This window comes from Ambystoma mexicanum, chromosome 5p (assembly GCF_040938575.1).
Source record: "Ambystoma mexicanum isolate Mex_15411 chromosome 5p, UKY_AmexF1_1, whole genome shotgun sequence".
NCBI lineage: Eukaryota > Metazoa > Chordata > Amphibia > Caudata > Ambystomatidae > Ambystoma > Ambystoma mexicanum.
Window position 1 is genome coordinate 420,581,018 of NC_090930.1, and position 25,250 is coordinate 420,606,267.

The following is a 25,250-nucleotide window of genomic DNA, read 5'->3' on the forward strand; positions in this document are numbered from 1 at the left end:
GTAATCACTCTTTTATTCGCGCTGTGACAAAGTCACGATACGTGGTGACGTCACACACGCTTGCCGACATTTATTTTTATTTTATTTATTTATTTATTTATTACGCACCGAAGCTCGCAAGCATAGGGGCGCGTTGAAAAGACTGTGGGACCAGAGATTCACGGGACAACACAAAAGAAAGGAGAGGGGAGGCAAAAGTAGCGACCCAATGTGATGTAGTAGAAGCCTAGTTATTTGAAGAGAAAGGTCTTCAATTGCTTCCTGAAGAGTTGAATATTGCTTTCCAGTCTAAGGCTGCAAGGCAGTTTATTCCAATGAGAGATCGCCAGGTTAGGGAATGCTCGACCAAGGCCGGTGGCTTTGCCTGGGAGACTGGGGTTGATCAGTCCTTGTTTGGTGGATCTCAAGCAGCGACTCGGCTCATACCAGCTGAATTTTCTTCTTAAATATGCTGGCGCTGTGCCCTAGAGACATCGGTGGGTTAAGGTCAGTGATTTAAACAGGATCCGTTCCTTCACTGCCAGCCAATGAAGATCGTTTCTGTCCTTAGTGATGTGTTCACGCTTAGATTTGTTTACGATGGACCTGACGGCATTATTTTGAATGATCTGGCATTGTTTCAGGCAGTTGTTACTGGCGCCAAGCATTAATGCATTGCCATAATCCAGGCGAGACAGAATAGTAGCTCTCCCTATCGTGGCACTATTCTTGATGTTTAGGAATGGTCTGATTCGGCAGAGGAGCCTTTGATAGTAATGGCAATTTCGCTTAAGATAAGCGGTTTGGGCTTCTGCACCTAGGGAGGATTGTAGGTAAATACCTAGGGTTTTGACCTTACTTGATACCTTGATGGTAGAGTCTTTCATAGTGAATTCGGAGTAATCCGGGCCAAGATTGTTTAAGGCTTTGGCATTTCCAAAGTTCATAAGTTCCGTTTTGGAACTATTAAGACACATCCAGTGTGTTAGCATCCAGTTTTCAATGGTGTTATAGATGACCGATAGCTTGTCGTTGTCTATGGAATGATTTCCACTTAATTCCAGAATGAGCTGTGTATCATCCGCGAAATTGGTGAAAAAGATTCCAAGTTGTGATAAAGTGTTACAGAGGCAGCGAATATATAAGTTGAAGAGTAAAGGGGAGAAACTAGCTCCCTGAGGGACGCCGCAATCTACTGGTTTGGGAGAGGTAGAATGGCCTCCCCAATTGATTTTAGAATTTGTCTTCCAAGAATGATGAAACCCAATCTATTGCATCTTGGTTTTGAATATGTGGTTGGCAAACTCTTAATTTTCATGCGAGCGCAGGAAAACAGTTTACATTATCTTGGAACGCCAGCCACATGAACAAGCTCTCAGTATGTGGCACGCACTTAGCAGAATGTTTTTGCGAGCTTTATTAATATGCAGCATTCTGCATTATAATCATGCAAGAAGTTTTTTCAAAGGAATTTCCTTTTCCTAGATATACCCAACTAGTGTTTTCTCAGATCGCACCATTTTATTCTAGTTGAGTTAAGACCCCACGAGATGTCTAAGATAATACAAGATTCACATCATAATTCCCATTTTTCTGACCTTGTTCCCATGCATTACAGGTATATTGCACAGTTGCCACAATAACATACTGCATAGAGAGTTTGTTTTCACTGCCAGTTCAGGACAACTTTCTGTCTGGAGGTAAGACCTCTGTTCTACTTTAGCAGAGAGAACCATGGCTAGTAAAAATTATAGATTTTTCGTTTGTAATTAATGTTCGGTAGGATTCATACATTTTCTTCCTCAATACGCGCTCTCGCACGCGCGCGCTTTCTCTCTCGCTCGTTTTCTCTCTCGCTCGTTTTCTCTCTCGCTCGTTTTCTCTCTCGCTCGTTTTCTCTCTCGCTCGTTTTCTCTCTCGCTCGTTTTCTCGTTTTCTCTCTCGCTCGTTTTCTCTCTCGCTCGTTTTCTCGTTTTCTCTCTCGCTCGTTTTCTCTCTCGCTCGTTTTCTCGTTTTCTCTCTCGCTCGTTTTCTCTCTCGCTCGTTTTCTCTCTCGCTCGTTTTCTCTCTCGCTCGTTTTCTCGTTTTCTCTCTCGCTCGTTTTCTCTCTCGCTCGTTTTCTCGTTTTCTCTCTCGCTCGTTTTCTCTCTCGCTCGTTTTCTCGTTTTCTCTCTCGCTCGTTTTCTCGTTTTCTCTCTCGCTCGTTTTCTCTCTCGCTCGTTTTCTCTCTCGCTCGTTTTCTCTCTCGCTCGTTTTCTCTCTCGCTCGTTTTCTCGTTTTCTCTCTCGCTCGTTTTCTCTCTCGCTCGTTTTCTCTCTCGCTCGTTTTCTCTCTCGCTCGTTTTCTCTCTCGCTCGTTTTCTCTCTCGCTCGTTTTCTCTCTCGTTTTCTCTCTCGCTCTCTCGTTTTCTTTCTCGTTTTCTCTCTCGCTCTCTCTCGTTTTCTCTCTTTTTCTCTCTTGCTCTCTCTCGTTTTCTCCCTCGCTTGTTTATATTGTGTATTTGTAGAATCTGCCCTTAGGATGGACAGTTTGCTCCAAAATGCATCGCTACTGGTCTCTGTATCCTTTCTTAAAAATAAAAAAAATAGAAATTCCAGTGCAACTTATCTGAGTTTTTCCTCACTTTAACACATGCAAAAACAACGGGTCGGGTACTGCCATCTTGTGCTAATCTTATCCGTTCCTTCGCCCTAAGTGCAAGTGCCCTTGCGGTACTAATTCAGATCACCCGCCCCTGATGACACCACTAGCCGTTCACGAGGAGCTCCACCTATTTTAATGATGTTAGTGGGCAAAGTAGCCAAACATACCTTGTCATAACTAACGTTATCAAACACAGACCCAGGAAAATAAACACACACATCCATAACTGATGCAAAACGATAAATTTATTTTGAAGAAAATCACAATAGTTGGGAGCGTAACAAGTACTTTTAATTTTGACATAACGCTGAAAAGCGGTAATTAAGTCCACGAAAACATGGGTACATTTTTCCAGTGGAGGTTACAGCTTGCGAACGTCTCCCTTTTTTTTTTTTTGTTTTGTTTAACTGAACAGTGATCTTATAATGCTGATTACGTTCATCGATCGATTAATCCCAATCTTTGCATTCTTCACAGAAAGTTAGCTTCCATCACTGGTTTCTGATCGAGAAACATGCCGTTCCATTACAGAGAAGAAATTAGTAGTTTACATTACAAATGCAATACTTTCACATCCGCGTGTTTTCAGACGCTATAGGCTGCCATGTTGCTCCTTATTACTGCAAAAGGATAGATTGCTGTCTGGCGATCATCCCAGATAATGGTTACCACAGATGTGGTGTTCATGATTATTGCCCAATTCCGGTTAAAGAAGCCGTTGACTGATAAACTGCACCCATGACGAGCGCACATCCGTATAATCTATGGAAAATGGAGAATTTACATTGCGGTACCCAATTTATAATTGTGTAATACACAGTACATATTTATGTTCACGATCAATTTAAGTTACAATTAATACGTACAATGTCTATTATTTGCGTCAAACTGAACATTCATCCGTCGCACCGTAAATGTAGCATACAGTACACTTGCCATCCTCACTTGCATAAATATTTAAAACTTGCTTACATTGTGTCTTGTTTCCATTCTCCCAATGTGACGGATGACCACCCGCTTCGAAAGACAGGTCTCGGTAATAGAAACTTAGCATTCCTACGTAAGCTTTGAATGTAATGAATTTTATCACTTCTTTGTGGGTAGTCGACACGTTTTGGCCTTCAAATTGTTAGTGCGGTGGTTTCAAGGACACAACAATGCGACCCTTCATCCAGCTTTCACAGCGTGTCAGAGGGAGTTTCATTTTGGGAACACATGCCACAAAATTAATATTAATGGCAAGCTGTGCAGTGAAAAACAAAATAGTATCCACATATAAAAATATTTACTTCCATTTCAACGATATCAATGCACATGGGTCCCACAACATAGAAATAGTCTTTCAAAGCTAAACTTAGACGAGGTGCAGACTGGCTTGACTTTCCCTATACTGCAATAGGGCAATGCCCGAAAACCCCCACAATTAAATAGCGTGGGTCTCTTATTTTTTAGTCCAAAGTGGGCCACTTTTCTGAAATAAACAGATTTCGAATACAAAAGCGGTGGGTTGATACATAAAGACTGCACGAACGGACAGCAAAGGGAGCAGGCTGGGTGGGCAACATGTGCAATGAGCAACAATAAAAAGAAAACGTTTACATCGCTGCAATTCCAGCATACCTCGAATGAGTGCAGCTTTGAAAGGCTTGCTGGCTTCTGTGTATATCTATTCCAGCAATCCTATTGATTTGTGCGTTATGCATGCACGCCTGGTAGTCCTCCACAGTAAGATGTAAATGTGCAAAGGCCACAGGTGCATGTTCATAGTGCACATTGGCAAGGCATATTCGTTCACTCGTTATTTCAATGTTGGCTAATCTTGTGGCACATAAACCTTTTGGTCTATTGCTATCTGCAGCCACTTCGCATGATTCCTACTTTCCAGCGAAGTTAGACTTCATTTATTTGTTATTTAAGGCACCACAAGGTAAAAGGGTGGGGGGGGCATGGAAGAAAAAAAGCATGGACTGTCCTACTAGGCGTTGAGTCATTCAGATCAAACAAGAGCAGTAACAAGAAGTGCAGGGGGACGGAGTGGGAGGGGGGGGGAGTGCAAGTCGGGCAGAAGTGGAAAATTCTAGGGTGGGAGGGAGGTGCGAGGCAAGAGGAGGTATACAGGTGCGGGGGGGGCAATTGGGCTAGTTAAGTGCTAAGGGGAGGCCAGGTGGGCAGGGAGTGACTAGCACATGTGAAGTGCGAGGATGGGGTGGACCAGGCTCGGTAGGGATGCTCCCCGCCACGGTACAGGGGCATGGAAGGGCAAATGCAGGTTGGGTTGGGGGGGCCTGGAAGACCGGTACTTGGGTGTTCTGGGCGAGGAGAGCCTAGTGCCCTGTGGAGCTCATAAGGTAATTTAAGGAGATCAGACAGAAGCCTGAGAGTGGCAGGGAGGCCATTACAGAGGGATGCTCTTGCCAAGGAACGAGATCTACCCCACACTCTCAGCTTGGAATAGGGTCTGATCGGCATAGAATTGCAGCTAGATGACCAAAGGTTGCTTTAAGAGGGAGATATTTAGGGAAAAATTCAGATTTAGTCAGGTCCCTGCCCCCAGAAAGCCTTGTGGATGATGCAGAGGATCTTGAATTTGATCCTTGAAGCCACCAGGAGCTAGTGGAGATAGTTTTGTGCTCCAGAGATGCAGTCCCTGGGCTTGAGGCCAAGGATAAGTCTTGCATTCCTATTCTGGATTAGTTGAAGGGGGCCGAGGGAGAATTTAGGCAGATTGAGGAAGAGGCTGTTGTAGTAGTCGAGCCTGGAGAGGACCAGAGCTCTGAAGACATTGAGTTTCTGTATGTCTGCTGCTCCAATTTTCTGCTTAGATTCTTCATGTATTGAGTTCATTGCAAACGGGGCTCGAAATTAGGATTGGATGAGTGTGAATTTCAAGCAGTGCATGTTTATCCAGCAGTAACCGGTCACCAGGAGCATCCACTGTGGAACAAGGAGCTAGTTTATAGCATCGCATTAGCTGTCCTGGGGGAGCCAAAAGTAGATTCTGGTAAATGTTGGTTTTAAACTCACCAGTCTCTTCTACATTTATTTTGAGTCACTTGAAATAATCAGACTGACATAAATCAATTATATTGATGGTAATGCACAAATCGAAGAAAAATAATTGTAAGGCCTATTTAGTGGCCTTACTTCACAAACAGTAATTAATTAATTACAAATGCAGTTAACAATTCCATCGCAAGTGACCTACTATTCCATTTATTGTACAATGCAAACAGCTTCCAAACGTTGTGCAAAAGCTTGAAAATGGCTATGTTAAACATTGTGAAGAGAGCCACACATCATTTGAATCTTGAAGTCAACCTTTCAACAAGTGCAGGGTTACGAGGGAAAAGCTTTTGCAATGTTCCGTGGCATAGACTGAGCCCTACAAACAAAATCTGGATGAATTCCATGCGTTTGCATTGGCCAGCACATTTAATGTCAGATCTTTTGACACATTCAAAATCCATCTGCTGGAAGATTGGCTTTATCACCCACTATCTGCTTCTTTTGGTAAACTCCTTTTTGTAATGAGGCATCCTGAAAATCCCTGCCGTTTTTGCTTGTTCCCTTTCAACGTTGTCGTTGTGTGCAAGTACAGCCAGTGTTGGTCTGGCATTAATACCGTCTATACCAAAATGCAACCTTATAGTCCTGTCCTTTAGGCACATATTATGGAATGTCTCCAAATATCCATTGTGGCAGAACTCCGAGGGCCTCCTCCTGTCTCTTGAAAGCATTTCCTCGTACATGATCTTCTCGGGTGCTGTGTGAGGAGGGGATCCTGGAACAAACCACCTTTTCTTGCGCTCGTGCTCCTTGCTCAATGGCCCATGTGCACATTTGTGGAAATGTTTTTCTTTCCAAGAGTGTATGGTAGAACCATGGTGCATTAACGAATGCCATTTTTCAAGCAGAATATCTACAGACATCACAAGATTTAGAGCTCCACCAAAGATGATTGCTGATAGACTGTGACCATTTTTCTGTAGCCTTTTCTTCCAGCAGCGGTAATTTCTTTTAAAATAACGACGTGCCATACATCAAATTCATACTTTGTCTGGGAATTGCTGTCGTATGGCCTTGGCTATTGAAACGTGTGTCAGTGGCTATCGGGTCTATTTGCATTCCACTGGATTGCAGAAGTTGAATGGATTTAAGGAAACTATATTTTTCCATGGCAACAGAAGATGTACATTCAGATACTTGCGCAACGACTAAACTCGCTATTCTTTTGGTTTCCAGGTCTTGGAAGTGGTAAGTGCAGTATTTAGCAGAAAATCCTGGACTGTTAAACTGTCCATCACTAGCAAACCAGAGCCTTTTGCCAGCGAGAGCATTGTCTATTGACATCTGTTCAGTGTCCATGTCTGGCTAATAGTGGAAAACAAGAAACCCTTCTGATATTTAGTACTGGATTTTTAAAAAAAGAACTTGATCCCTCAAAGTTAGACAAACTTGAAATTGTACTGTAATTTGATCCGCTAAACAACAAAGCCTATGACAAAGTCCATTTCCAGCTGTCACTTTTCCAAGTATAAGTTGAGCAGACCATGAAAATGAGTTATGGTGGTGTACACAGCTATCTGGTGCCTTAGATTACACAAGTAAACGTCACCAATGGCTCCCCACAAAGCCTTGTATGCAATTTATGATCACATTTAATCATTTTCATATCTCGATCAGGCAGAAATCAAATACAATGTGTTTCTTTCAATAGCCAATCGTCTTGAAGTATGCTGGTTGGCGATTTCAGGGTGGTGGATAAGTCCTCAACACTAGGAAGAGTGAAGTCCACATCACAAGCACAATCGTCAATCAGTAGCGAAGTTATTTCAGTGTGATATTATTTTCCCACATGTATTGGGGAAACGGGTAACATTGTCTGTTTCTTAGATAACCTTTTTTAGAGGAGTGAATTGTGAGCGGTTCTGCAAGCAATTCTGAAACGTCTTCTGGGTTGTCTGTGTCTTCTGGGTGACATGTGTCGTAACCATAATCCAGGGTTGCTTTCCATGGGTCACTGCTGACATTCAATTCAAATTCCAGCCACTGGACATCTGTATTATGACACTGAATCTTGCGAGGACCATGCTGAGCATCAAAATGTAGCTGCTCCCAGGTAAATGGTTTGGCAAGCAACGTTAGTTTGTGTAGTTGTCTGTCTTTATGCTCCCCTTCTTCCTAGGCCTCTAAACGAAGAGAAAAAAATGCTTAATAGCACACAAACAGAATATATGAATTGCAACATGAAAATGTAATATCCGTGAAATAACTGATATACCTTTTTTTTAAAAAAAACTTTATGTACCCTCTTATTCTGAATTTTCCTTAAAACAGTCAAATTGGATTCGCCGACCACCAGACCAAGCTGAAAAAATGCATTTTGAAATTGTATAAACCTTGAAATTTGGTCTTCCACTTAAGGAATCATATATCATATATACATATATAACCATGTCACTATGGACACCATTAGAACATATTAAATATTACATCACAGTTAAAATGGATAACTGATATTTTACAATATCATATCTATACCTCTTGCCATGTCTCTTCAATTTCGACTGCTTTGGTATTAGATACCTTGTATGTACAAAATACAAAGAACATTGATTAAATTTTAATGTTAAAATCTTTGATCTCAAAAGTACATCTTGAGAAAGTTGATTTAATTGTCGACCTTACAATAAAAGTTATGTAAAACGATATGGTTAATGTCTGATTACAATTTTTAAATTGGTATTGACATTAAGTTGAACACTGCGTACATGCAACATTTTAATAATACCTATTTGAAAACTACCTCATTACCTTCAGAGATGTCTCGGAGTTGGTGTGAGATCATCCTGCAAAACGGTGATTACATTGTGGCCCCTTTAATGTGTGTTCATGTTTTGTTTCAACAATTCAATTTTTTGCTAAGCATCTAAAGTTAATAAATAAAAACATGCACCATTCATATAGTGAAATGGCCTGTTATTCAGTGACAAAGGACATTTTTCTCAAGGTTTAATTTTCATTGTTGCATGTGTTTCTGTGATAAATACATCAAGGTTGTTGATGGAATGCTTTGCAATTTGATGACAGAATTGCAAATTATCAAAAAATATGTTATCCTAAATGTAAAGAAATCTTTTAAAATTAATTACTATTAGTGTAAATACATGATCACTTCTCATACCTCATCCTCCCGAACGGTTGCAGTGGAAGAATAGTATGTTATTGAGGTTCCAGACTCCCCCTATATAACAGTTATTGTAACACTAAAGATGTAACATCAAAAAAATAGTTAATCTGTTGGGTACTTCCACCAATTATTTGTTAACATGGGCCGGTCTCAAGTGTGGAAGATGCAAAACACCTATCTATAGGAGTCTGGTTACCTCTCCCTTATTCTTTAGGCTCAACAGTGGGCCCACACCATTTTACTTTTATATGCCGGTTATCACTTGTGACAGCTAGAGAAAACGCATGTCGCATTATCTTTTAATATTTGTTTTATTTTAAGAAAGGTTTTCAACGTACAAATGTATAAAACCGCTCAAGTTAGCGAGACAACAAACCAACATTCAAAGAGGTTTGAAAAAATATTCACTTAAATGAATAGAATGTGACTGGGGGTTAATATACAGTGATTGTACACACTTCTGGAAAACACATGATATAGCGGGAAACTTATACAATGATTAGTTGGTCGGCAATCTGTACTACAATGCTTTTATTCTGCAGTTGTTTTTTACAGCTCTGCAATAGTTTTTACAGGTACAGATTTATTTAATACTTTGCTGTGTTTTTTTGTTATGGAAACAGCAAAAAAGTGTATTTTTCAGATCGACACGTGTTTCGGTTCTTTAATCCATCGTGATGCAACCGCATGCTTGCGTGTTTTTAATTTGTTAGAGCCATCTTCCGGACATGCATGCAGTTCTATTTCAGGATAAGTCAGTTGAAGAGCCCTATATCTCACACTTCATAAAATACAAAAATAGTAGGTCAGTTTCATACCACGTACATGCGTCTCTCCTATACAGTATTCATGATAGAAATATCTCATCAGTTGAAAAGTAAAGAAATGGTGTGCTGCCTTTTGTATTAAGGCAGGTAAAATAGGGTTGTATTAAGGCAGGTAAAATAGGGATCATAAGGCGATTTTAAGCCCAGGAAAATTCTTGCTTCAACCAGATTTTTCTTACCACGGGTCTGTTTGTTGCCCTCTGAAAGACAACCAGAAACGTTGTCCCTAGTTTTTAGCCAATTTGTGTATGCTAATGTGTGCAGTCATTCACCACAAGTGCAGTTTCAATGTCTACTAACCAGAAGGATATCTGTCCTTTTTGTTTTCTTTCTGCCTTGGATCAGAAGAAAGGAATAAAGTGGTTTCTTCCTGTTATGTCTTAATCCAAGGACCTTCTGTAGAAAAAAACACTGGAAGGCCATAAATAATGTATCATGCTTTGCTCATATTGTTTAGATTTTTTAATTTGTTTTTACATGTTCTGCCCAGCACTCATTACTGGTGCCTAGCTCCCTTCAGGCATTTTCAATTGAATGACCTGTCATGCCATTTCAGGTCTAGGTAAAGGGTGGTCATTCAAACGCCTTTACAGGTATAATTACTGTCATCGTGCCCCTTCCAGAGGAAGGAAAACCATGCATGGTCGCGATAGTACTAGTAGCCAAAATAGCCTACTCCTATTTTAAGTTGAGCGCAGGTGCGCGCGTTAGTGACATTCTCAAGAAACCTTACCTTATTCAAACCGCCCAGAGGGGAACTGAGTAAAAGGTGCCTGGTGCATCGTCTTCGCTTGGCGCTGCAGGATATGATCTGCATGGGTCATTATTCCCTTTGCTTACACAGGCTTCCAGCCTCGTGATCAGAGCAAGGCTTGGAGCAGGGGCTGATTGCCATCTTGGGTTTGAAGGTTAAGTGACGCTTTTGTACTAGATACTATACCCATCATTGACAAAAGCAAAAAAAAAAGCCCCTGGCTCATAACGAGGTTTAGAAAATATAGTGAGTTTTAATATAGTTGTTTTCACTATTGTGTCTCCTAGACAAAACTTTCTTACACTGATCATTGCCCTGTGATGTACATAAGATATTGGCATGCAAGAGTCATGATACCTGGGGCCTATTTATCATGCATGAAGAGACACCATTCGATACTGGTGTTTAATCCATGGTTTACCGTATTAAGCCTAAACACAATTGCATGTAAAAGGTGGTCGCTATCGACAAAGAAGCCTACAAGCCAATTTGTATCAAACTAATATTTTACATAACCATAATCAATATGTTATATAGTTGCATCTGAAGGAATATTCTTAAAAAATTACTTGAAGGGTGGGTGAGGTTGCTGTTGGCTCTGGAATAGTAGTCTATGTAGCATCATTGTCATTTAATCGATGTGTATATAGTCCTACTATTGAATAGAAAATGGACATTAGTATTCTAATTGAGACCACATTTTTGTGTGTAAGTTGCTTGGCCTCCCCATTAGGATGTTGGATGTGTCTGTAATTCCATCAGTGAGGTCTGCATAAAGACAGACATGGTCTTTTAAAATAATTACCTATTTTTAATGGACGCTATGTGAGTGTATGTTTGGAAAGGTTCCCATTGCACTGAACTATTCTGGTATAGCTAAAGTAGGGATGCAGAAAGTAATCTAAAGTCCAAAATGTACAAACGTGTCATGAAGGAAACTAGTGTAATAAAATATCATTGGCAATATTCCCCAATAACTGAAAACCGGTCATGTTACCTGTTCAGACTATTTCAATATATTGAGTGGTCCTTTTATAAGACCTATTATACAGGCATATTTAGAAAATGATAAAATACATTAAAAATTCAGCGTCCAACACGGGTCAGCGTGTGCTGAAATTCAGTTTCAACTGCATTGGGAAGTAATTTGTGAAGGAGTCTGGGGCGATGCATTTTAGTGTACTGTGAATTGTTTGTGCATATCTTCTGAAAAGTGCATGCTGCAGACGCAGAATCGATTGCCCCTCTCGTCATCCAAGACATCCTTGACTCTGCTTTCAATTTCGGACCCTGGAAATCTGCAGCTCAAGAGCCATTTTCTTATTAAATTTAAATCCTTTGGAAACACATGCAGGACTGTACTCTTGACATTTAGCATGTTATTATTGCGACCCAAAGCGATACAAGGCGGCATTGTTGGGTTGTTCCTATGATCTATCTGTTAAAAGAAATATAAACTAATATTAATATTTAAAAAAAGTATCAGCGATTAAATCAAACATCATATTGAATTGATTTGATAATAAAAGAAAATACTTTATAATGGCACCAAACCTGCATGGAAACAAGCACTATGAAAGATGACATTTGGAAACAATATTCTGTAATGTTATGTGCTAATTACAAGGATACAAATGCATGGGGCGGTTGATAATGGTGTAGACTTTGACTAAAACTAGAATGGGGTGTACATCGAGTATAAAGCAATGAAAAGTGGCCTAGCAGAGAAGGTTGACACTACAAAAAACAATAGTAAAAGTTGAATAACTGTTACTTAGAAGAACAGATGAGCCGACTCGGCAAGCAAGGTAAAATGTGGAGAGCTGGCGATATCCATCTATTGTCCTTCTCACAAATGTTTTCTTGCTAACTCCCACAGTGTTTATAAATGATTACAGAAGTGGGTGTGTATGTGAATGTCTGACGTGTTCGTTCATACCCACCAGGCCTCTGACAAGGTTTGACCTCCTAAATCCAGTCAGTGCAGCCCCCTTGCGAGCGCACACCCACAGGTGCAAACTGTCATTGATAGCGGAGGTGGATGTGGCTGAGGCGAGCGTGATAGTCCCAGGAACACAGTCAAAGGACACAGACATATGTTGATTGCAGGGACTGGGTCTTCAAAGGGGAGTCTGGAGGCACCAGGTCTGTGGTGGCCATGTGGATAAGGGTCCCCATGCGAAAGAACCCTTTGTGGTGTACAAGGAATTCGGCACCTTGAGCGTTCCCATCCTCCCAGCCCTCTTGCGACCGCACGCCCACAGGTGTGAACAGCCACTGATAGCGGAGGCCAGATGGATGTGGATGAGGAGAGTGCGATAGTCCAGTAAACTTGTGAAAGCACACCAGTCTTTTACGATGATACTTTAGATGTTTGTTGTGGACTTTAAAAAATAATTTTTTCATTTTTTAAATGTTTTTATTTAGTTTGGTAAAGTGAATGGCAATAACACTATAAATTCTACTGCTGCGGTCGAGGTACTTTGTATAAATCCACGGTTTGTCCGTGGTCACTGGGGAATTAATCACGAATGGCTCGAACCACACAGGCGGGTATTACTTGTTGAACGCGAAATCCCAGTCTTCCATGAATTCACCATGTAAAGGCACGATATACTAAACGTTTGTACCACCTGTTTAAGAGATACTACAGAAGATACTAAGAGATACAGAAATAGTTTACTTGAATGAACCCAATAATTGATTTTTTTTGTTTCTTTGCACTACCTTGTAAAATATAAGGCATTGTTATGCTTTAAAAAGTACCTTTACGTGCGTACTGAAACAGGGATCAATTAGAAATGTGAATGCACATTCCAGCAAAAACTGTTCGGGAGATACTTCCAAGTGAAAAACTTAATTGTGTGGGTGATAAATCTAAAGATTAACACTGTGTTTTCAGATTTCAATGAGTAATTTATTCAGTTTACAGAAACTTTCTTTCTTTAGTGATCCATCGAGGTTATATTGATGTAGGGGAACAACTTGTGTTAGCTGCCGCAGTCGTCAAACACACATCAAACATATTTGTTTGTGTATCTGCTTAGAATCACATGCTGTGCATATAGTCTGACATCTAGTGGAAATAGAGTATTGCATCTTTCTTTCGAAGATCGAAAGGGGCCGCCGACATGGGCGTGACTGTAACACTATCCCTAACGTAACGTGTAGTGTACCCAAAATCCCTCACACGTTGAGGTCCCTCAGATTGTATTTTTTCCACCAACCTAGTTGGTGGCCTATGCGGAGCTCGCAAAATTTTATATTGCTAACTTTGTCCCCACAACCTACGGTCGTCTAGTCTTCTGGCAAATCTTCTTGACGACTGCTTCCTGCCGTCGCCGACATCTACAACTGCTTGACAACTGTCAACCGTGAGGCCTTACAGTAGGGAGAGTGGGGCCCTGGGTTTATTCCTCTCTGGGAATGTATTTCCTTCACCCCTCTTTCTCTTCTTGGATTGGCTGCCCTACCCTCTGCTATGGAGAGGATGCCCTTTAAATTTTGCCCGTCGTTTAACAGCAAGTTTCCTTGGAAGGACACCCTTCACCCATGCTATCAGTGTCTTCCTGGCAACCACGACAAGCGCTCATGCAAGGCCTGTATGCTCTTTTGACTGACGACGTTGAGACGGGTGGACTAAATGGTGGGCGGCCAAGCTATGCCAGCTGAACAAATGACTGCGTTGGCGCTGTTGCTTTGGACGAGGAATCCCTTGGCAGCCTTAGCTACGATTTGGAAGCCATCAACCGCTCAGCGTAGCCCACGGCTCCCAAATGCCCGCCCCCGGCCTCGGCAGACAGGCCACCAGCACTGTTATGGGGAAATCACACCCCGGCGACAAGGGCACCCATGCACCATGTGTACACAACCCCTAATGATTCTTTGACGGAGTCGGCAAAGAAGTGCACAACGCCGACAGGGTCGCCGACGACGCCTTCCGAACCTCATGGTTTGGCACCCTCCATGCAACCGCTTTCGTGGCATGGGGCTGGGCATTCTTCTGGAATGGGAGTTCACCCTAAAAAACACACCGCTCAAGGGTGCACAAGCGGTTAAGGCCTTAGTGGAGTCACTGACCATGACTGCACCTTCAGACGTGTCGAGACCTTCAATACAACTGCCAAAAATTAGCAAAAGTCTTGCGGCTGTCATTTCGGCAGCCACAAAGCACAAGGGCACCCCCTCGTTGAGTGGAGTATTCTGAGGCCCCACCAGTCTCTCTAAGTCCGGAATGGGAAAATCTCCTCCTCCTGGACAATCTTTTCTTCCTCCATACCCTTCTGCCCCCTCTCTATGGACTAGAGAGAAGTTTGAGGAGTACATGGACAAAATGGCTTACTTCGTTGACTTTTCAGACCGGTACATTACATCCAAGAGACCCAAGAAAGAGGACTTGTGCCCCATTCCTTACAAATTGCAGAAATGACCCATCTCTGCACAGGGACACCAGGAAGATATTTTGGATGTGCCAGATGACCTAACACAGGAGGATTCTTAGGAAGACCTTAAACCTTTTGCGCAATACCCGGCTGATCAAGACTCAGACTGGAATCGGGTGGAGGAGCAGGGCTCTTGGCTAACACCAATGCATAACTGACCCAGACATTATCTGCTTAGATCCCCTTTCGACCAGATGTTTAACGCCATTTTAAAAAGAGCAGGCGATCGTTTCCAAATTGCAACGCATGAAGCAGCTCAAGCCTCGGACTTTGAGTCAAGCCATCCCCTTACTAAACTCTAAAGAGGCGTCTGGCCCCTTCCTTGCTGTCCCAGTCTCAGACGGGCGGTCAACCCTCGGGTTGGGAAATTATTCAGCCCATCACCTTCTGACCCACTCTACATAAGGGGTCATGCTACACCAGTTTCCTTGGTGGTTACTACCACTCGGAAGAGGGCGGGGGTTCCACTGTCCTCGACGGAAGCCCCTCCGGACAAAGTGTAAAAAGCTTTATGCCCTGGGTAAACGGGTCACCGCCTCTGCGGCCTACTCCACAAGGATTGCAAATAGCACCACTCTCCTGTCAAGTTACAGCAATGTCCACTGGGGCCTAGTTCAAGATGGTCTTCAAGATGTTCCAGAGCCCACCCGATAACACCTGCTGGCGGTCATGGCTGAAGGCAGACAAATAACCCATAACATACTGAAGAACACGCTGGACTTGACTGAGACCGCTGGATGCACCCTCTGATTTCGTGCTCGGGTACCGGCTCTCACTGCCACAAACGCGTATTGCCTCCTGGCAAACCTTGCACTTTGGGTCTGTATCTGTAACCCTACAGACCCCTCTTTCCCTGCACTTATCAGACACCCCTGGTCTGCACCTTTTACTTAGCACTTGCCACTTGCTGGCTGCACTACCATTTGTTGTTTTTTCATTCATATGCTCAGCACTTTCCAGTCCCTGCTCCCCTCGCCCCTGCACCTTACCCATTCCCTCTCCCCTGCACTTGCATGTTCTCAATGTCACTGGGCCTAATAAGATTGTTGTTTTTGTTCTCCCTTGTTCCCCTCCTTTGCCTCGTTGTACTCTGAAACACATGTGTATGAGCACGATACAAATAAACTATCACTTGCACTAGGGGACCTTTACTTACGCCTGGTTAAACTCCAGCTGTAAACACGAAGCTCGCTGATCAACAAGCCAGATTATCAGCCTGAGGACTGGGCAGAGGAGTTGCCATCATCGGCTAAATCATTCCACAGAAGAATGTCTTTGTTGATGGAATTCTTGGGGATTCCTCTTCCATAGAACTGTCATTTAGAAGCAGGTGTGCTGGCAGGGGTTTGATGTCACAACCTCTGAAAGATCAGGGCTCCTCTCAAAGGATATTCTAGCGGATGTTAGGAATCTTTGGGCCGAACTTCTTGCCATTCAGCTTACTGACAAAAGATTTTGTTCGAATTGACAGCGTGCAATGAACCTACTGTAATGAACCCTTCCTTAAGTCTCCTCCCATTTGTCCAGGGGAAGGCAACCACTGCCTGATCTTGACCCTAGGGATGGTATTAGCTGGGATGATCACCTGGGAGTAGAAGGGCCTCAGGGTGAAAGGGGCCCCTAGGGGTCCCTCGCGATATGGAAACCAGGCAATAACCATACACCAAAGGATGCGCCAGACACGAGGTTCAAATTCCCAATGCTAGGGTTTATTGCAAGCAAAATAGTCCCAATTGGCCAACTGTGGTCTCACGCCCCGCGACGTGTATTTTCTAGACCTCGAGGGACGCAAGAGAGCGAATTACGTACATCAGTTACATATATACAAAATGCATATCATACAATCAGCTATGACATGTTTAACACCCCCATTTCCGACGAGTATGACAATTATGATACTTTTGATGTCTATTCGAGTAATGCGCAATTTAGAAAGTGCAGAGGCATCTTCTAGTTGTTGAACAGAACACGGTGCTTCTGTTCTTGGAAGCAAGCTGCACACGGGGGAAGAGCCACATTCCAAGCTTTGCTATCTATGAGGTGATATTCGTGTCCTGGGAGCCGACACGCTCTAAAGGGTTTTGTGAAGGGGGGGCCGTAAGAAGAGCATAATTCAAGCCTTTAGCTGCTTTATTCTAACATATTCTACCACAGTACGAGACTGGCTGGCAGCTGTGAAATGATTAAATGCCCTGCAGCTCTCCCTCAAGGCTACAGAGAGGGAGCGTGGGCATTCCTTTCTGGGCTACTCATGAGGAGTTTCAACGAACTCCTCAGTCCCGCGGCCTTGCCCTTTCATATCCAGACAACAATGTCAACAGTCGAGCAGAGTAAGCAGAATTCGCAAGAATTGCAAGCTGCAAAGTAGTTTAGACAGAAAGCAATGAGCAATGGTTAACAAGCAAACTGGCGATTCTTGCCACGTTAAAAATGGCCGCTTGTTGGTCAAGCATAGCAGTCAGTATTTCTATAATTCTGTGCATAAGACGGTTGGCCTTCGGCCATCAAGATACATCTATCATTCAAATAAAGGGTATTCACTTTTCCAGATTGACAAGGGGAACAGGAGGACTCGTTGGGAGGGACGCAGGATTTGTCTTCCTCATAGGAAGAAATATCAATGATGCCAGAATATTTAATGGCTTGTTGTCGGAGGGTTTTCTTTCCCAAAGCTAATGGCGATAAACTGTCCATCATTTATTGGGAGTAAAACCCCCCTCATAAAGTCACCCATATTTATGGGGGTGAACGTCGCTGTGATCAACAGTGGAATGTTGAATGCAAATCTCAAATCATTAACATCTTCGATTCCGAAAACTCTTCCCCTGTAAATCAGAATCACTCATTAAGTCATTACAACACTCCTTCAGAAGATGTAATTTAGAATAGGAATCAAATTGTTACATTTGGAAATAACATTCAGAATAGAAAAGGTAACTTGAACATTAAGGACTTCAAGTTATCTCATATGGCCCAAAGTACTGGGGCGAAGAAGAGGGAGGCAGAGGCACTGGACTGTTAATAGTGGTAATGTCCCACACTGACGGAGCCTGGGGATGTAGAAAGGACCCCCTCAGGTGCAGGCCATCGAGAGCAGCAAGGAAAGCAGAGACGCTGGAGTTGCCATGATTTGTATATCGGGTGCTCGTTATTAGAGGGGCTCTACCTTCAAAGACCTTGTATGTAGAGGATGCATAGTGGGATGTGTTGTCAAATCTTTCCCCCTGAGGACCGTAAATGCAGACGTTGCACGGTGGGAAGCGTTAAGTTGAAAGGCTTTCCCCATTTCGAAGTGAGCTTTGGTGGCAAACGAGCACCAGTGTGTCCCTGGAGTGAGAAACGCTCTTTCCCAACCGGCTTGGGCCGTGGGAATCGGAAGGAAGCAGATTGCTGGGTGTAGCACAGCAAAGAAAGCAGGAGACCTGGAGGCAGCAGAGTGGACGGACGTGTATGCGATACCCAGTGAGTTTGCTAGTGTTATGTGACCCCGGAACGCTCTGTGATCGCCTGCTGGCCATGCATAATACCGAACTGATGTAAAGAATTTGAATTGCCAGAATAATAATGCTTTTGAATACCAAACTGATACAAAGAAGCTAAAGTGGCATAATAAGAGTTTTGGAAACAAACTAGAAGGGTATCATTATAATTGTAACGGTCCGATTCCTTGCCAAAGTGAAGACAGGGCAATATTACAAGAAGCTAATAAGAACTATAATTGCCAAAGTGAAAAAAGGGCAATATCAAAGTAAGTTTATAAGAATCAACTTTGCTAAAGCCAAAAGAGGGCAATTAAGAAACAAGTTGTTGGTAAACCCTATTGCCAGAGTGAGAAAAGTAATTGTTGTAGATGGCCGAAACCAGCATTGTCCAAACCTAAACCAAAGAAGAGCGAGCTGGCGCAAAAGCCATTCTCAGCATTTTGTTAATATAGAGTGGGAAAACAAGAGTGGCAGGAGAGCTGCCTTCCTGATAGAACGTATTAAGGAAGAGAGGAGTTTAACCTAGATTGCATTTTGCAATCACAAGTGTGGAACAAACCGCATCAATGTGTTTAGTGTTTTCCTAGATGAAATAGTCAAACTTGATGTTGTGGTGAATCAAAAGACTTTGCTAAGTTGTTTGAAGGAAACTTTATCACAGAAGTACTTCCAGTCGTGTTAGCAGTTTTCTTTTTTTTTTTTTACACAATTTGTTTTATTGACAACATACATATAGGGCTGAACGAAACGGTCCGTTCCACCAGCAAGACACAAAAAATTAAAGAAACAGGTTGTCAGTTTTTCCAATATTAACTCCCTTCCCACCACCCTCCTCCCTCCCACCCTAGGACCCAATGTCAAAATACCAAGTTTTGAGAGTTCACGAACAATAATAGCTCTGGGGAGAACGATTGCTTGCCAAGTACCAATTAGACGAATCACTTGACACAGTGGGTTCAGCATGTGAATTAAACGGAAGGAAACAATCACAGTTTCAAGGAAGAATGGAGATAGGCATCTCGTGGAGGCAACCTAAAATACAATCTACAGACGCATAGAAATACAATCCTCGTGGAGAAGAACTGCAGTCCATTCTTGCACAAAGTCCGTCATGGTGTCGTTGGTTATTGCGGTAAGATTTTCATATATGAAAATCGACCTGAGTTTGCAGAGCCATTCCTCTTTGGATGGGGCCAATGCACTTTTCCACTTTTGGGCGAGCGCTAGCCTCCCCGCTCTCAACATGGCCCCAATGACCTTAGGGAACGCATTCAGTTCTGTCTCGGGTGCGGGGGTGCCCAGGAGGATTTCCAATGGCAGTAAGGTCGGGCAGAACCCCTCGATTTCCTTAATCCAGCTAAGTAGTTCCGACCAATAGACCTGAATGACTGGGCATTCCCACCACAAATGAAACCATGTTCCCCGTTGGTGACACCATCTGGGGCAAAAGGGGGACACGTCCCTAAACATTTTGGACAGGGTGGCCGGGGGGCGGTGCCATGAATGGAGAATTTTGAAGTTATGTTCCATAGCAGCCGTATACAGAGAACCCGTGAAAATGCATTTAAAAATCGCCCTCCACGTATGATCATCAAGAGGCATGCCCAGCCTAGTTTCCCAGATCTTTTTGAAAGATTGTCTACCCTCCAGGTCCGCTGTAATCAAGACACTATAGAACATAGATAAGGAGCCCCTCCGCGTTGTGCTTTTCGCCAGGATAGTCTCGAAAGGGGTGAGAGGGCGTTTGAGACGATCAGCCCAGCGAGGGTGGTTCAAGATCCCCTTCAAGCGTAGGTATTTGAAGACTGAGGGAGGGTTGTCCGCCAATGCTTCGGTCAGTTTGTCATATTCTATAAAACCCTCCTCACGATACAATTGAGAGATTCTCTCCAGGCCCATGTCTGACCAAGATTGGGTGTCTCGGAATCCCTTGGAGCCCAGATCAATAGGGGGGCCACAAAGCGAAGTCAGGGGGGGTGGCCAAGAGGATAGTTGTTTGTTAGCAGCGTTAGGCTTCCAAACCGCCCAGAGGGCCGCCAGGGTGGGATGAGTTCTGAGATGTGAGGGGAGAACCCTAGGGGGGGCCCACAAAAGGTCTCTAACTTTTCTCGGGTGGGCATGAATGTCCTCAATATATGTCCAATATGTTCCCATGTCATCCCTCATATGTTCCAACATTACTCGGAGCTGGGCTGCTTTATAGTAAAGCCTGAAGTCCGGGAGACCGAATCCACCCTCTGACTTTGGTAGGGTCAAAGTGGAAGTCTTGATTCTCGTCCTCTTGCCATTCCAGATAAATTGGAGGACCCGGGATTGGAGAACCTCAAAAAAGGCCTAGGGTATCACCACAGGGAGCGTCGCAAAGAGATAAAGGAGGCGGGGCAAAATATTCATCTTCACCGTAACCATGCGCCCCAGCCAAGAGAGTGTAAGGGGAGCCCATCGTTGAAGGTTGCTACTAACCTGAGCCAAGATCCCCGGGAAGTTGCATTGGTATAGTTGGGAGAGCTCTCTGGGGATGGTGGTGCCCCAGGTATCTGGTGGATTCCCGCTCTATTCTTACCCCCAGTATTTCGGTGCTGCCCTCAATCTCATGTTCCCCTGGACCCATGGGCATTACGCTAGACTTGAACGTATTTACCGTCAGCCCCGAGAAGGAGCCGAAGTAGTGTATGAGATCAAATAATCGTGGTAGGGAGACCCGGAGGTTGGTTAGGTAGCCCAGGATATCTGCGAACAAGGATAGTTTAAAGTCGCAGTCGCCACACCTTATCCCTGTGATCTCTTGATCTGTCCTGACTGCTATAGCCAGGGGTTCCATCGCCAAAGCATATAAAAGGGGAGAGAGGGGACATCCCTGTCGGGTGCTCCTGGAAAGGGAGAACGGCTCTGAGGTGCCTCCGTTGACCAATACTCTCGCTGAAGGGCCGTTGTAAAGTGCTGCGATCCACCCACAGAAGTTGTCTCCCAACCCCATCTTGCGGAGAACTCTGCCCATGTAGGGCCACTCAACACGGTCGAAGGCCTTTTCTGAGTCTAACGAAAGAAGGTAACCTTCCACCTCCTGTTTTGAAGCTTCATGCATGAGATCAATTGTTTTCCTAATGTTGTCTGATCCCTGGCGCCCCGTAACAAAACCCACCTGATCGCCATGTACTAGGGAAGGAAGGAGTTTCGCTAATCTATTTGCTAGGAGTTTAGCTAAGATTTTAACATCAGTGTTGAGAAGGGAAATGGGGCGATATGATTGGCATTGGGCGGGATCTTTTCCTTCCTTAGGGAGCACTACAATGAAAGCCGACATCATCGTGGGTGGGAGGGAGCCCTGATTCAGTGCGGCGTTGAACATTTTAGCCATGAATGGGGCAAGCGTGGACCTATTTGTTTTATAAAACTTGACTGTGTAGCCATCGTCCCCCGGGGCTGTTCCGCTTTTCAGCGAGGATATGGTATCTATTATTTCTTGTGGGGTTATGGGCAGCTCCAATAACTCAGCTTTGTCGGGGTGGAGGCCCGGTATCGGGAGGAAGTCGAGAAAGCTGTCAACCTCGTTCCCATCACCCACGTATTCCGAGCTGTACAGCCTTTCATAATATCGCCTAAAGTGTTCCGCGATTTTACTATCCCGCACTGTCGAGTCCCCCTCCGGGGTGTGGATGGAATTAACCCTTCTGCTGTTTCTGAACTCACGGAGCCTCCAAGCCAGTATCCCAGGCTTGCGTCTGCCCAGGGGGAGCGGGTCCAGCTACATCCAGGGTGCGCCCTGCCACCACTACCTCCCTCCGGGGGGAAGGCGCCAGCCAGCGTCGCTCGGCCTAGTCACAGGCCGCTCTCTAGCCTGGGCTCCGCGTAGTTTCTTGTGGAGCCGCGGTGCCGAAGGGGGGAGGGGGTCACTCTCCCTCCAAACTTCAACGGGTCGCGGTTTCGCAGCGACTCCACTGCAGGGGGGGGGGCTCAAGACCCTCAAACGGTGCCCATCGGAGGAGACGAGCTGAGATGCTTCAGCACATATCTGCACCCTCTGGTGGATCCTGTTAGCAGTTTTCATTGGTCGTGCCAGGCAAGTATACCAGGGCAGGGACTTAATAGTGTTAAATCTGGCAGGTGAGTGGACCAGGTAGAAGTCATTGAAGTACTGTGTTGTGGTTAAAGACGTGAAGAAGAAGCGTCAAGAACATTAAAGTAAAGTGGAACAATCCTGACAAAAGCATTTGTTTAAACAGACGGAACTAGGATGTATTACTAGAAGTCGTGTAACTCGTTGCTTCAAGTGGAGAGAGAAAGACTTCTTGAATATTTTTAACTGTTGGTCAAGTTCGAGTGAGATTTTCTGGAACAAGAAGAACTTTACTGTTGGAACTCTGCAAGACGGAACTTTCCTATTTTGAGCTGTTGATTGAAAATCCTGTTTGAATCTGCGACAATGTATCTCACCAAGATTACAAGGAGAAAGTTATCAGCTTTATAATTCTCTTTTTTGAATTGCCATACATTACCTTAAGTTTGTTGTATGAATAAGTATGACAATGTATTTCCTGCCTTGCAATTGTATATTGTCATGTTCATGTTACTGCATTTCCGATTTATTGTAAATTACACCTGTAAGTACCTGATATTGTATATTCTGCGCTGTAACTTTTTTTGAATTTATGTAACCAAGATATGCGCCCAGGTGCCTTTAGGCCAAGCGCGCTATGCAAATAAAGAAATACAAATACTTGTGAGGGACAGTTTCCTTTAGTTTATAAGCAGGGAAATCCTCGTCAAGGTAGGGATAGTGAGGGGTTTGTCTAACCCCTTTTTGAGGTAATAAGATGACATCTTATGAAAACCTCTACAAAGTTGTCAGCCTCACATTTCTGACCCCTCACAATACCAAGATGCATAGCTTGACTGATGTGTGTGGCTTCATGTTACCAACTTCACTGAAAAGGTACTTGACTTCCATTTGATGGTGTAGTTCTTTTTCACAGCTCCCCCGCCCAGCTCAACAAAAGGGAGACCAGTATCATAACGGCCAAATACTTGCCTCTTCTGACCAAACCAAAATTTGCAAAACCGCTTGCCAGGATTTTCACTCTTGCACCTTTTCATGGCTTTCAGGAATGCTGTGGGCTGAACAATCCCCCCCAAGTCGCCACAGGAAAAAGCTACAACAGGTTACCAGAAGAGACTTCTTTCTCCAGCATTGGATCTTTCATGGATTCACATGATAGTTTATTTTTATAGCGCCCATACACCGTCAAGGCAAGGATCCGCTCCTTGCGCTGGAAATCCTAACCCTGCTGGATAAAGACACTATAGAACTGGTGCCTGCCTGTAGCGGAGAGGAACAAGGGATGGTATTCCCCTTATTTCTTGATCCCAAAGAAAGACTGGGGATTGAGACCCATCATGGACTTGCGTTGGTTGAACAAACTTCCCAGGAAGGACAAGTTCAAGATGGTTACTCTTTCTCAAGTCCTCTAGGCCCTTCAACTTCAGGATTGGTTGTTGGCTCAGGACCTCCAGGATGCTTACTTTCATGTGCCGATTCATCCCAAGCACAGAGTACCTGAGGTTTGCGGCTGGCGACTCGCACTTTCAGTTTCGGGTCCTGCCATTCGGATTGACCTCCGCCCGAGGGTCTTGACCGAGCTAATGGTGGTGGTGGCAGCGTATCTCAGGCGAGGGGGCAGGGGGGAATTCACGTCTACCCCTACCTGGATGACTGGCTGATCCGGGCGCTCTCTCCCGAGCAAGCGTTTGATCACCTCGGTTTCACCTGCCGCACCCTCCACAGGCTGGGTTTCTCCGTGAATTTCAAGAAGTTGCATCTGACAACTTCCAACAGCTCGAGTACGTAGGGGTTGTGTTGGACATTTCCTTGAAAATGCTCACCTCCCAAGGTGAGGGCTCATCACATTGTGCAGATGGTGGACAAGTTTCAACATGCCCAGAGTCTCCCGGCTTTTGAATTCTTAAGATTGCTCGGCCTCATGGCATCCTGCATTTTTCTGGTGTCAGAGGCCAGGCTGCAGATGAGATCCCTGCAATGGGTCCTTAAGACGCAATGGTCACAGTTATCAGGCAAGATGTCGGATCCCGTTCAGATTCCACTCTTGGTCTCCCAGGATCTTCTGTGGTGGGCAAACGAAGGGAACCTGATGAGGGGGGAACCGTTTTGGCAACTGGCCGGAGGTGACTGTAGTGACGGATGCTTCCCTCACAGGATGTCGGGTTCTCCATCCAGAGGTGAAGAGTCTCAACCTTCACGCTTGGAATCTGAAAGGTTGAGGTATAAGATTTGGGACCTCCCGGATGACGTGGTGGAGGTGCTGCTTTCGGCCAGGAGGCCAGCAACAAAATCCCTGTACCGTTGGCGTAAGTTTTGCGACTGGTGCAGAGGTCACAATGTTGATACTTTTCAGTGCTCCATTCCTATGGGTTTGTCTTACTTTCTTTGGCCCACAGGGGCCTTCAAGTGGGTACCATTAAGGGTTACCTGGCAGCGCTGTCTATCTTTAAGCGCTTGTCTGAAGAATGTATTTACTTTAAGAATCCTTTTGATTTGTCAGTTTCTTAAAGGAAGGACTAATGTATTCCCGCCGTCCCCTTTCCAGGTGCCGGTGTGGGATTTGAATTTGGTTTTGAAATTTCTCATGGGTGCTCCGTTTGAACCTTTGCACTCTTGTCTTTTGAGATTACTGTCCTTCAAGACTGTGTTCTTGTTTGCGGTTACTTCCACTCGCAGATTGAGTGAATTGCAGGCACCTTCATCTAAGCCACCCTTTGCTTTGTTTCACAAGGACAGGGTTGTACTGCAGGTACGTCCCTCTTTTCTACCTACAGTAGTATCTGAATATCATTTTTCAGAAGGTTGTTCTTCCTCCTTTCTACCCTCCTCCTCATCCTGATGAGCTGAGCTTTTACATTTCTAAGATGTCCAGGGTC

General features: G+C 44.2%; 1 protein-coding gene across 1 annotated transcript in view; it reads left to right on the forward strand.

Moving 5' to 3' along the window:
- MMGT1 (membrane magnesium transporter 1) overlaps window positions 1-25,250 on the forward strand; it is a 167,133-nt gene that overhangs the window by 21,509 nt on the left and 120,374 nt on the right. The window lies entirely within an intron of this gene.